General features: G+C 41.0%; 1 pseudogene; it reads left to right on the top strand.

The window, feature by feature from the left end:
• Nucleotides 1-693: 693 nt before the first annotated feature.
• Nucleotides 694-1,104, top strand: LOC102868330 (annotated as a pseudogene).
• Nucleotides 1,105-9,453: the final 8,349 nt, after the last annotated feature.

Here is a 9,453-nt window from a genome sequence, read left to right as displayed (position 1 = left end):
GCGATTTGACAGAATCAGAAGAGGACAGAGTGGAGAGTTGACAAATAGATGCCAGTGAGCAAGAGTAAGTTCTAACTTTGAAGTTGTTGTTGTTGGTGTTAGATGCTTTCGAGTCAAGTATGACTTACAGCAAAACGATGAACATCTGATCCAAACACTGTCCCATGCCATCCTCACAATCTCTGACGCCCTTCAGCCCTTTGCCACAGATACCATGCCAACCCACAAGGTCAAGGATTTTTCTCTCTTTTGCCAACCTTCCGCATTCCCAAGCAATATATTTCTCTCCAGAAAGTAACCTATCCAAGCAATAGGTCCAAAATATGTGTGATGAAACTTCATCACCTTTGCCTCCAGGCAGTACTCTGTATGCACTTTCTCCAGAACATATCTGCTTGTTCTTTGGCAGTCCATGGAATCTACAACATTCTTGTCCAATACCACAGTTCAAGGGCATCGAGAAAAGACAGGGAATCTCAACTTGACAGAGAATACATTGCAACTCCTGAATTTATTTTTATCTGATTAAGATAAATTTTCCTCATTGAAGAAAAGAGGAATGAATTGATGTTCATAATAGGAATTGCTGTTGCTGTTGTTGTTGGTAGGTGTCATCAAATTGACTGAAACTTGTATCACTCTATAAATAACAGATCTGACTTTCCCCCCTACAGAAATGAGGTTTAGCTTCAATGAGGCGGACGAGTGGAGGCAGAGATGTAGATCTTTGTGAAGACCTTGACTGGTAAGACCATCACTCTTGAGGCTGAACCCAGTGACACCACCAAGAATGTCAAAGCCAAAAGCCAAGACAAGGAGGGCATCCCTCCCGACCAGCAGCATCTGATGTTTGCAGGCAGACAGCTGGAGGATGGCCGTATACTCTCAGACTACAACATCCAGAAAGAGTCCATCTGGCATCTGGTGCTGCATCTGCATGGTGGTATCATGAGCCTTCCTTGCATCAGGTCATCCAGAACCCAGAAGTATAACTGCAACAAGATGATCTGCCGCAAGTGTTATACTCCCCTGCATCCCTGTGTTGATAATTGTGGCAAGAAGAAGTATGTGCACACCAACAACCTTTACCCCAAGAAAGTCTAATAAGAGCCCCCTCTTCACAGCTCCCTTGGCTCTTTCAGGTGGCTTTCTTCTAAGCCCCATGGCCCTGGGCCTTCAATAAAGTATCTTTCATTAACTGAAGACAAAGAAAAGAAAGAAATGAGGTTTAATTATGAAAAATACTTGCTATGATTTGTTGCTTACCTCATGCGTAGGTATAAAAGGTACAACTTGTCAGAGTGAAGATGGATGGATGGATGGATGGATAGATGGATGGATAGATGGATGGAGAACCAGGAAAAAACTCACACCAACGTGATCGAGAGGCCGGGCTCTATGAGGAGAAGTGTGGTGTCAGGATTGGTGGAAGATCTATTAACAATATGCATTATGCAGATGATACAACCCTGCTTGCTGAAACTGAGGAGGACCTGACATGCTTGCTGCAGAGGGTCAAGGACTGCAGCCTTCAGTATGGATTGAAGCTCAATGTAAAGAAGACAAAGATTCTCACCACTGGAATAACTGGCAGCATCAGGATGGATGGTGGAGAGATTGAGATTGTTAACTTTAGTCTGGTTGGCTTCACGATCAATACTCTTGGCACCAGTAGACAGTAAATCAAAAACGTATCGCGATGGGAAAGTCTGCTGTTAGGGACTTCTCAAGGGTACTGAAGAGCAATGGTGTCACTCTGGAGACTAAGGTGCATCTGATACAGACTATAGGCTTTGCAACTACTTGTTATGTATCAGAGAGTTGGACAATGACTAAGGAGGATAGAAGGAGAATTGATGCCTTCAGCTGTGAGCTGGAGAAGAGTATTGAATGTACCATGGACTGCCAAGAAAACAAACAAATTCATCCTGGAGAGGGTTAAACCAGGCTGCTCCTTGGAAGCAAGGATTCTGAGGCTTCATCTGACATACTTTGGACATGCTGTAAGGAGGGTCTGGTCGTTGGAGAGGGACATCATGCTTGGGAGGGTGGAGGGATGGCGCAGAAGGGGAAAAGCCTCTATGAGGTGGATTGATTCAGTGACGGGTAATAGGGATGAGTGTGTCCGAGGCAGTGAGATTGGCACAGGATAAAGCAGGGTTTCGGGCTGTTGTACACAGGGTCGCTATGAGTCGCTTACAGCTCATAACAACAACAAGCATTTATAAGGACCTGTTGTGCCGTAGGGTTGTCAAACACCATAACGGTTCCCCAGTATGGCTAGTGTTTGGTGAAGCTCCCAGATTGATGCAGGTTTGGAAGCAGGGATGTCATCCACTTACTAAATCCTACGCCTTTGGAAAGGCTATCAACATAGAGAAACAATGATAGTTCTAGAACAGGATCCAGGTCTTTTTTTCCATAGAGCTGCTATGAGTCATACTCAACTCAACCACAGTTAACAACAAGAACAGATGAAAGGGAGACTGGAGGAAGCAGTTCTACTTTGAAAGGTGGATTCTTTTGTTTTGGTTGAGGGTCCTGTGGAATGTTTCCTTGGTTTTTTAATTTAAGCCTCTTGTTTTGAGTCAACACCGCCTCCTGGAGTGCCTTTGTATTTAAAAGTCAGTTAGGCCCTCAGGCCTAGTGCAATTGCAATTTAGAGGAACATTCTTCTCAGTGGTGTAGCACTGGCCCATCAGTCAATTCATGATACTGAGATAATCTAGAGTGGCTGTGATGTTGGGGTGTCAGATGCCATAATGGTTACTCATGGTGGACAGTGTTTGGTGGAGCTCCCAGATTAAAACATGTTTGGGAGCAAGAGTGGCACCCGCTTCCTAAACAACATGCCTGTGGAAACTCTATGAACTTTAAAAAATGTCGATAGTTCCAGAAGGACTTCAGGTCTTTTGTTCATAGGGTTGCTATGAGCTGTCCTTGACTCAGTGACAACCAACAGCAACAACATCTTGTGTTTATAGAAAACATTTTCCTGAAATTATTTTCATTATGTGAATACAATCAAGTCCTCCCTTGACAGAATTTCAGCTCCATGCAACAGCAGATTTATTCTGTGTACATTTGCATCTTCTTTACTTGGCATTTTGCCTTTTTCTTGTCATCTTTCTCTATGTGTGCCTCTGGTTAATGGGTGGTGAGGCCATTTCAGAGTTGAAAATCTGCAGCATCTCTATATCATGTGTAAGTAGGCATGCCTGATCTTCAAAACATTAAAATCTGCTAACATCAAAGTCTATTCTTTTCCAGGTTTTTTGTTCATTTCATAGCAAAAAAAAAAATAATAATAATATTGTTGTTGTTGTTATGTGCCGTCAAGTCATTTGCGACTCATAGCGACCCTATGTACAACAGCCCTAAACCCTGCTCTGTCCTGTGCCAATCGAATTGCCTCTGACACACCCATCCCGATTACCCCAGTCACTGAATCAATCCACCTCATAGAGGGTCTTCCCCTCCTGCGCTGTCCCTCTACTCTAACCAGCATGATGTCCCTCTCTAAAGACCTGTCTCTCCTTACATATCCAAAGTAGGTCAGACGAAGCCCCAGAATCCTTGCCTCCAAGGAGTAGCCTGGTTTAACCCTCTCTAGGATGAATCTGTTTGCTTTCTTGGAAGTCCATATTAGACTAAAAGTATTAGATCTCGCATAGACTCCTTAGAGAGGAACAGGAGCAGGACAATTTGATGTTGTCTGCTGAACTTCAGTAAGATGGAGAATGAGGATTTGAGCCGTAAGGGTCAGATGTGTGGCAAATGTGAATATATTCCAGTAAGGAGTGCTAGTCTCAGACAAAGACAGTCATGCTGAAACCACTGTGTCAAGCAGATATCATCTAGTATCTTTTCTGTGGACCCCTTCCAGATTCTAGCCTCCTTTTCCGTTCCTGCTAGAATAAGACCCGTGCCTTCTCTCTGGCTCTGTAACAGATGATTTATTATTGGCATATGGTTACTGATTCTTCCTTGGAAAGCATATCTTTCTTTCTCCCTGCAGAACTATAGTTAGTTGCCATTAAGTTTGCTCTAATGCCTGATGGCTCTGTAGACAACAGAACACAATGCCCATCCCTGCACCATTTACAAGATCGTTGACGTCATTACAAGACTTTGAGCCATTGATGTGGGTAATGTGTACTGCCTACAAACTTTAAAGGGTTCACACACCAGCACTATATCAGCAATATTCTGTCGTCATCTATACATTTTTCATTGGACTATTTTGAGAGTTAGATTGCTAGAATTTTCTTACAAGTCTATATGAGTCTGTAAGAACTACTAAGTCTTGACTACCAGAGTTGACTGTGTTGGTATTTGAAATTCTGATGACTTAACATCTAGCATCATACCAACATGTAAACTATTACAATATAACAGACTGTCAGGTGAATGATAGGTTGACTAGTATGCCCTATTTCCAGCCTTCAATTTCACTTCTGATATGATTTACTTTAGTACTAACTCAGCAAAAATCTTCTCTTAGATCCTAAAGAAACAGAAATAGGGCAGATCATAGCCAGACTTGTTAAATGAGGTACCTAATACAAGCTACATAGGTTTGGGTATGAGGCAAAGAGTCTGGGGCTTCGTCTGACATACTTTGGATATGTTGCAAGGAGAGACAGGTCTTTGGAGAGGGACATCATGCTGGGTAGAGTAGAGGGACAGCGCAGGAGGGGAAGACTCTCTATGAGGTGGATTGATTCAGTGACTGGGGTGATTGGGATGGATGTGTCAGAGGCAATGCGATTGGCACAGGATAGAGCAGGGTTTAGGGCTGTTGTACATAGGGTCGCTATGAGTCGCAAGCAACTTGATGGCACATAACAACAAAAACAATATAAGCTAAGCCAAACAAATAGGTCTCTATCAAGTTCCTGTGCCTGAAAATGATCATAAGCTCATAACAATAGACATTTATTCCTTAGCAGCTCTGGAAACCAAGAGCCCAGAATCAAGATGTCAACAGTGCCATTTATATTCCTTCTGAAGACTTAAGTGGAGAATTCTTTCTTGTGTCTTCTAGCTTTGATCTCTACAGTATTCCATGGCTTTGGCTGCATCACCCCAATCTCTGCCTGTGTCTTCACATGATCTTCTCATTTTAACCATGCCTTTCTGTCTCTTACATGTGCTCACATTACTTGAATTAGGACTCAACCAGGCAACTACTTCTGTAAATAGTTCTTTTCCAGATGATACCATTTTCATAGGTTCTAAGGCTAGGGAATGTGGGTGTACCTGATTTGGGGATAGCAAAGGTGAAATACCAAAATTCTGCTGCAGGCAGCCTCAAAACAAAAGAAGAGGAATAGTTGTAAGCAGACACTAGTGATTGCGATGTGGAATATGAGTAGCATGAATTTAGAAAAGTCAGACATTGTGAAGAAACAAATGGAACACATAAATATTGACATACTAAGCATTGACAAAATAAGATGGATCAGCATGGGACATTTTAAATTAGACAATCATATGATCTACTATGCTGGAGATGAAAAGATGAGGAAAAATGGGTTGCTTTAATTCTTTAAAAAAGTCTTTTCTAGATACATCTTGAAATACAATGTTGTGAGTGACAAGATAATATCCATATGCGTGCAAGGAAGTCCAGTGAATACTACCATCACATGCACCACTAACCAGAGCCAAAGATAAGGACATAGAAGATTTCTACCAACGTTTGCAGTCAAAAAATCAATCAAACATGCTATCAAGATGCATTAATAACAATGAGTAACTGGAATGAAAAAGTTGGGTAAAGAGAAAAAGGGTCAGTAGTAGGAAAAATGGACCCAGTGACAAATAAAAGGCTGGAGATAGAATGAAGAAATTCTGTACAATCAATGATTTAGTCACTGCAAATACCTTTTATCAGAAACACATATGTAGAATATACACATGGGCTTCACCTGATAGTGTGCATGGGAATCAGATCGATTATATCTGTGGAAAGAATCACTGGAGAAGTTGTGAAATCTATGAAAGAGGAAAAAAAAAGAAAGAGAAGCTATGACAGCTATCAGCTATGAAAACTAGGACAGGTGCTGATTGTGGAACAGACCATCAACTATTCATATGCAAGTTCAAACTAAAGTTAAAGAAAGTGAAATCAAATCCACAGGAATCCAAATTTGACCTTGAGTCTATCCCACCTGCAATTAAAAACCATCTCAGGAATTTGCTGACACAGAAATTTTATGAAACAACATATGCTCAAAAGCCTGCAATGATGAAGGAAGAAGTCAAATCTGCTCTGAAGGGGAGCTCTGGTGGCCTAGTGGTAAGGAGCTGTAACTACAATCCCAGAGGCGCACGGTTCGAATCCACCAGATGCTCTGCCGGGGAAGGAGGGACAATCTCCTCCTGTACCAGTCAGATCTGATTTGACGGTACACTCACACAAAAATAATAAAATAAAATTTAAAAAAAATCTGCTCTGAAGAATTTGGAAAAAACCAAGGCCACAGGAATTAATAGCATACCAACTGACATACTTCAATAAACAGATCCTGCCCTAGATGTGCTCACCAAGTTGTGCCAAGAAATCTGGAGGAAAACCACCTGGTCAACTGACTGGAAGAGATTAATATTTGCTCCCATTCCAAAAAAAGGGGACCTGACAGAGTGCAGATATTGTCAAATAATATCATTAATATTGCAGGCAAGCAAAAACCTGCTAACAATTATAGAAAAATTACTGGAACAGCACATGTGTGCAGAGAACTGCCAGATGTGTAGGCTGGATTTAGAAGAGGCCGTGGTACTACAGATATTATACTTAAGGTTAGATGGATTTTGGCTGAAAGCAGAGAGTACCAGAGGAATGTCATTGTTCCATTGACTATGCAAAGGCTTTTGACTGTGTGGATCACAACAAACTGTGGCTGACTCTGAGAAGAATGGAAATTCCAGAGCACTTGATTGTGCTTAAGCAAAACCTATGCTTGGGCCAGAAAGCAGTCATCAGAACAGAGCAAGAAAACAATACATGGTTCAAAATGAGGAAAGGTGTACACCAGGGAGGCATCTTATCTTCATACCTTTTCAATCTTTATACACAACAGATAATCAGGGAGGAGAAACACGGTATCAGGAATAGAGGGAGACTCATCAATAACCTGCCTTATACAGATGATACAACCTTGTTTGCTAAAACTGAGGAGTACTTGAGACATTTGCTGCAGAAGGTGCAGAAGGTGAAGAACTGAAACCTTCAATATGGATTGAAGCTCAATGCCAAAAAATCAAAGATTATTACAATTGGACTGATTGACTGCATCATGATAGATAGCAAAGAGATTGAGATTGTTAATAGTTTCCGTTTACTTGGCTCCACAATCAACACTCTTGATACTAGCAGTCAGGAAACCAAAAGACAAATTACATTGGGAATATCTGCCATCAGAGACCTCACTAGTGTACTGGAGAGCAATGATGTCAGTCTGGAGACTAAGGTGCACCTAATCCAGGCCATGGTCTTTGCAATTACTTGCTAAGTATCAGAAAGCTTGACAGTGACTAGGGATCATAAAAGAATTGATGCCTTCGAGTGTGGTACTGTAAAAGAGTATTAAATATACCACGGACTACTAGAAGAACAAACAGGTTCATTCTGGAGAGGTTGAAATCAGGCTGCTCCTTGTATGCAAGGATTTTGAAGCCCCATCTGCCATACCTTGGGCATGTTGCAAGGTGGGACCTATCCTTGGAGAGGGATATCATACTTGGGACATTGGAGGGACAATGCAAGAGAGGAAGATTCTCAATGATATGGACTGACTCAGCGTCTATGATGTTTGCTCAGGATACAGCAGGGTTCAGAGCTGTAGTTCATATGGTCACTATGAGTTGCAAGCAGCTTGATGGCACACAACAACAAGAACAAGCCTTAGGACTCGAAGACATCAGTTCCTCTTCTGTTAGTCCTCTTCATTGTCCTGCTCCCAGATTCATAGCAAGTGATTGGAAAGACCATTGCCAGAATCAGATGCGTCTTAGTCCTCAAACTCACATTATTACTCTTCAATAATTTGGAGAGGTCCCTAACTATAGACTTTGTTAGTGCAATGTGTCTCCTTGTTTCCTGACTGCTAGTACCAAGAGTGTTAATTGTGGATCCAAGTAAGATGAAGTTGTTGACATTCAATCTCTTCTCCATCCATTGTGATATTCTCTTTAGGTCCAGTGGTACAAATCTCTATTTTCTTGACACTGAGATGCAGTCCATACCAAAGGCTGCATTCTTTGATCTTTTGCAACAACTGCTTCAAGTCCTCCTCACTTTCAGCAATCACTGGGCATATTTATTTCACAGATTATCACTCAACACCAAAAACCCATACTTGTCAAAATGACCCTCAGAAACTCCATAGGGAAGTATAGTTGGCCCATTGGGGTATAAAACGCTACAATCTTTACAGTGTAAATGTCACATGTTGTTCCTATAAAATTTTTGATGAGATTTAACCATCAAATTTTTGATAAGTAGTTGATTGCTTTATCACTTAACAAGAAGTCCTTCAATACAATAGAAACTAGCACAAAATTGGATGTCATCAGTTAATTCCAATTCACAGTGACCCTTTGTTGAGTTGCTGGGGCTATACATTTTACATAAAGAGACTGCTTATCTCTATTCTGTGGAGTGGCTAGTGAATTTGAACTCTTAATCATTTGGTTATCAGCCCAAAACATAAGGCAGTATTGCCACCAGGGTTTCTCAGAAATGTATCTCAGTATACCACAGGACACTTGATTTCTGTATGAATAGGGAAAACATTCCATTGGAAATTGGGGGGGAACCCTAAAATCAAGCCAAAGTAACTATTTTAAGTCAGAACTGGCCAATTTTGAAAACTGGTCATTTGAGGGGTTTATAAATCCATAAATCTAGTTGAAGATTGTCCATCTTTTTCTTGAGTAGCCATTAGTGGGCTTGAACCAAAAGAGGACAAGGTCTTTGGGTTGCCGTCCAACTCTATATGGACTATTACCACTAGAGCTCATGGGAGAATGAAATCATACAGAAAAATTAAAATGGAAAGACAGAAGAGAAAGAGGCATCACTGGTTAGACAATACCTTGTCATCTCACCGTATATTCTGTTGTAATCTGCTTACATGGACAAGGGGTTTTCCCTTCATTATCTTGAAGGCATCACAAGGCATCTTTTACAAGATAGTCATATACAAGTAAACAAAAGCATTGTTATTGTTGTTGTTGTTGTTAGGTGCCATTGAGTTGAGTACAATGTTAATCTGAGTTGAGTACAATGTTAATCTGGGTAGGGCATGAGTTTCAAAGAATTTGTCCATTTCCTCAAGGGTTTGTTTTTTTTTAAATTTATCAGAGCATAGCTTTTCATAATACTCTGATAATATTCATTTTATCTGGTCCTCTTATGATGTCACCTCTTTCATTTTTTAATCG

This window comes from Elephantulus edwardii, unplaced genomic scaffold, assembly GCF_000299155.1.
Source record: "Elephantulus edwardii isolate Elephantulus edwardi_28Jun2011 unplaced genomic scaffold, EleEdw1.0 scaffold00035, whole genome shotgun sequence".
Lineage (NCBI taxonomy): Eukaryota > Metazoa > Chordata > Mammalia > Macroscelidea > Macroscelididae > Elephantulus > Elephantulus edwardii.
This window is presented reverse-complemented; position numbering and strand designations above follow the sequence as displayed.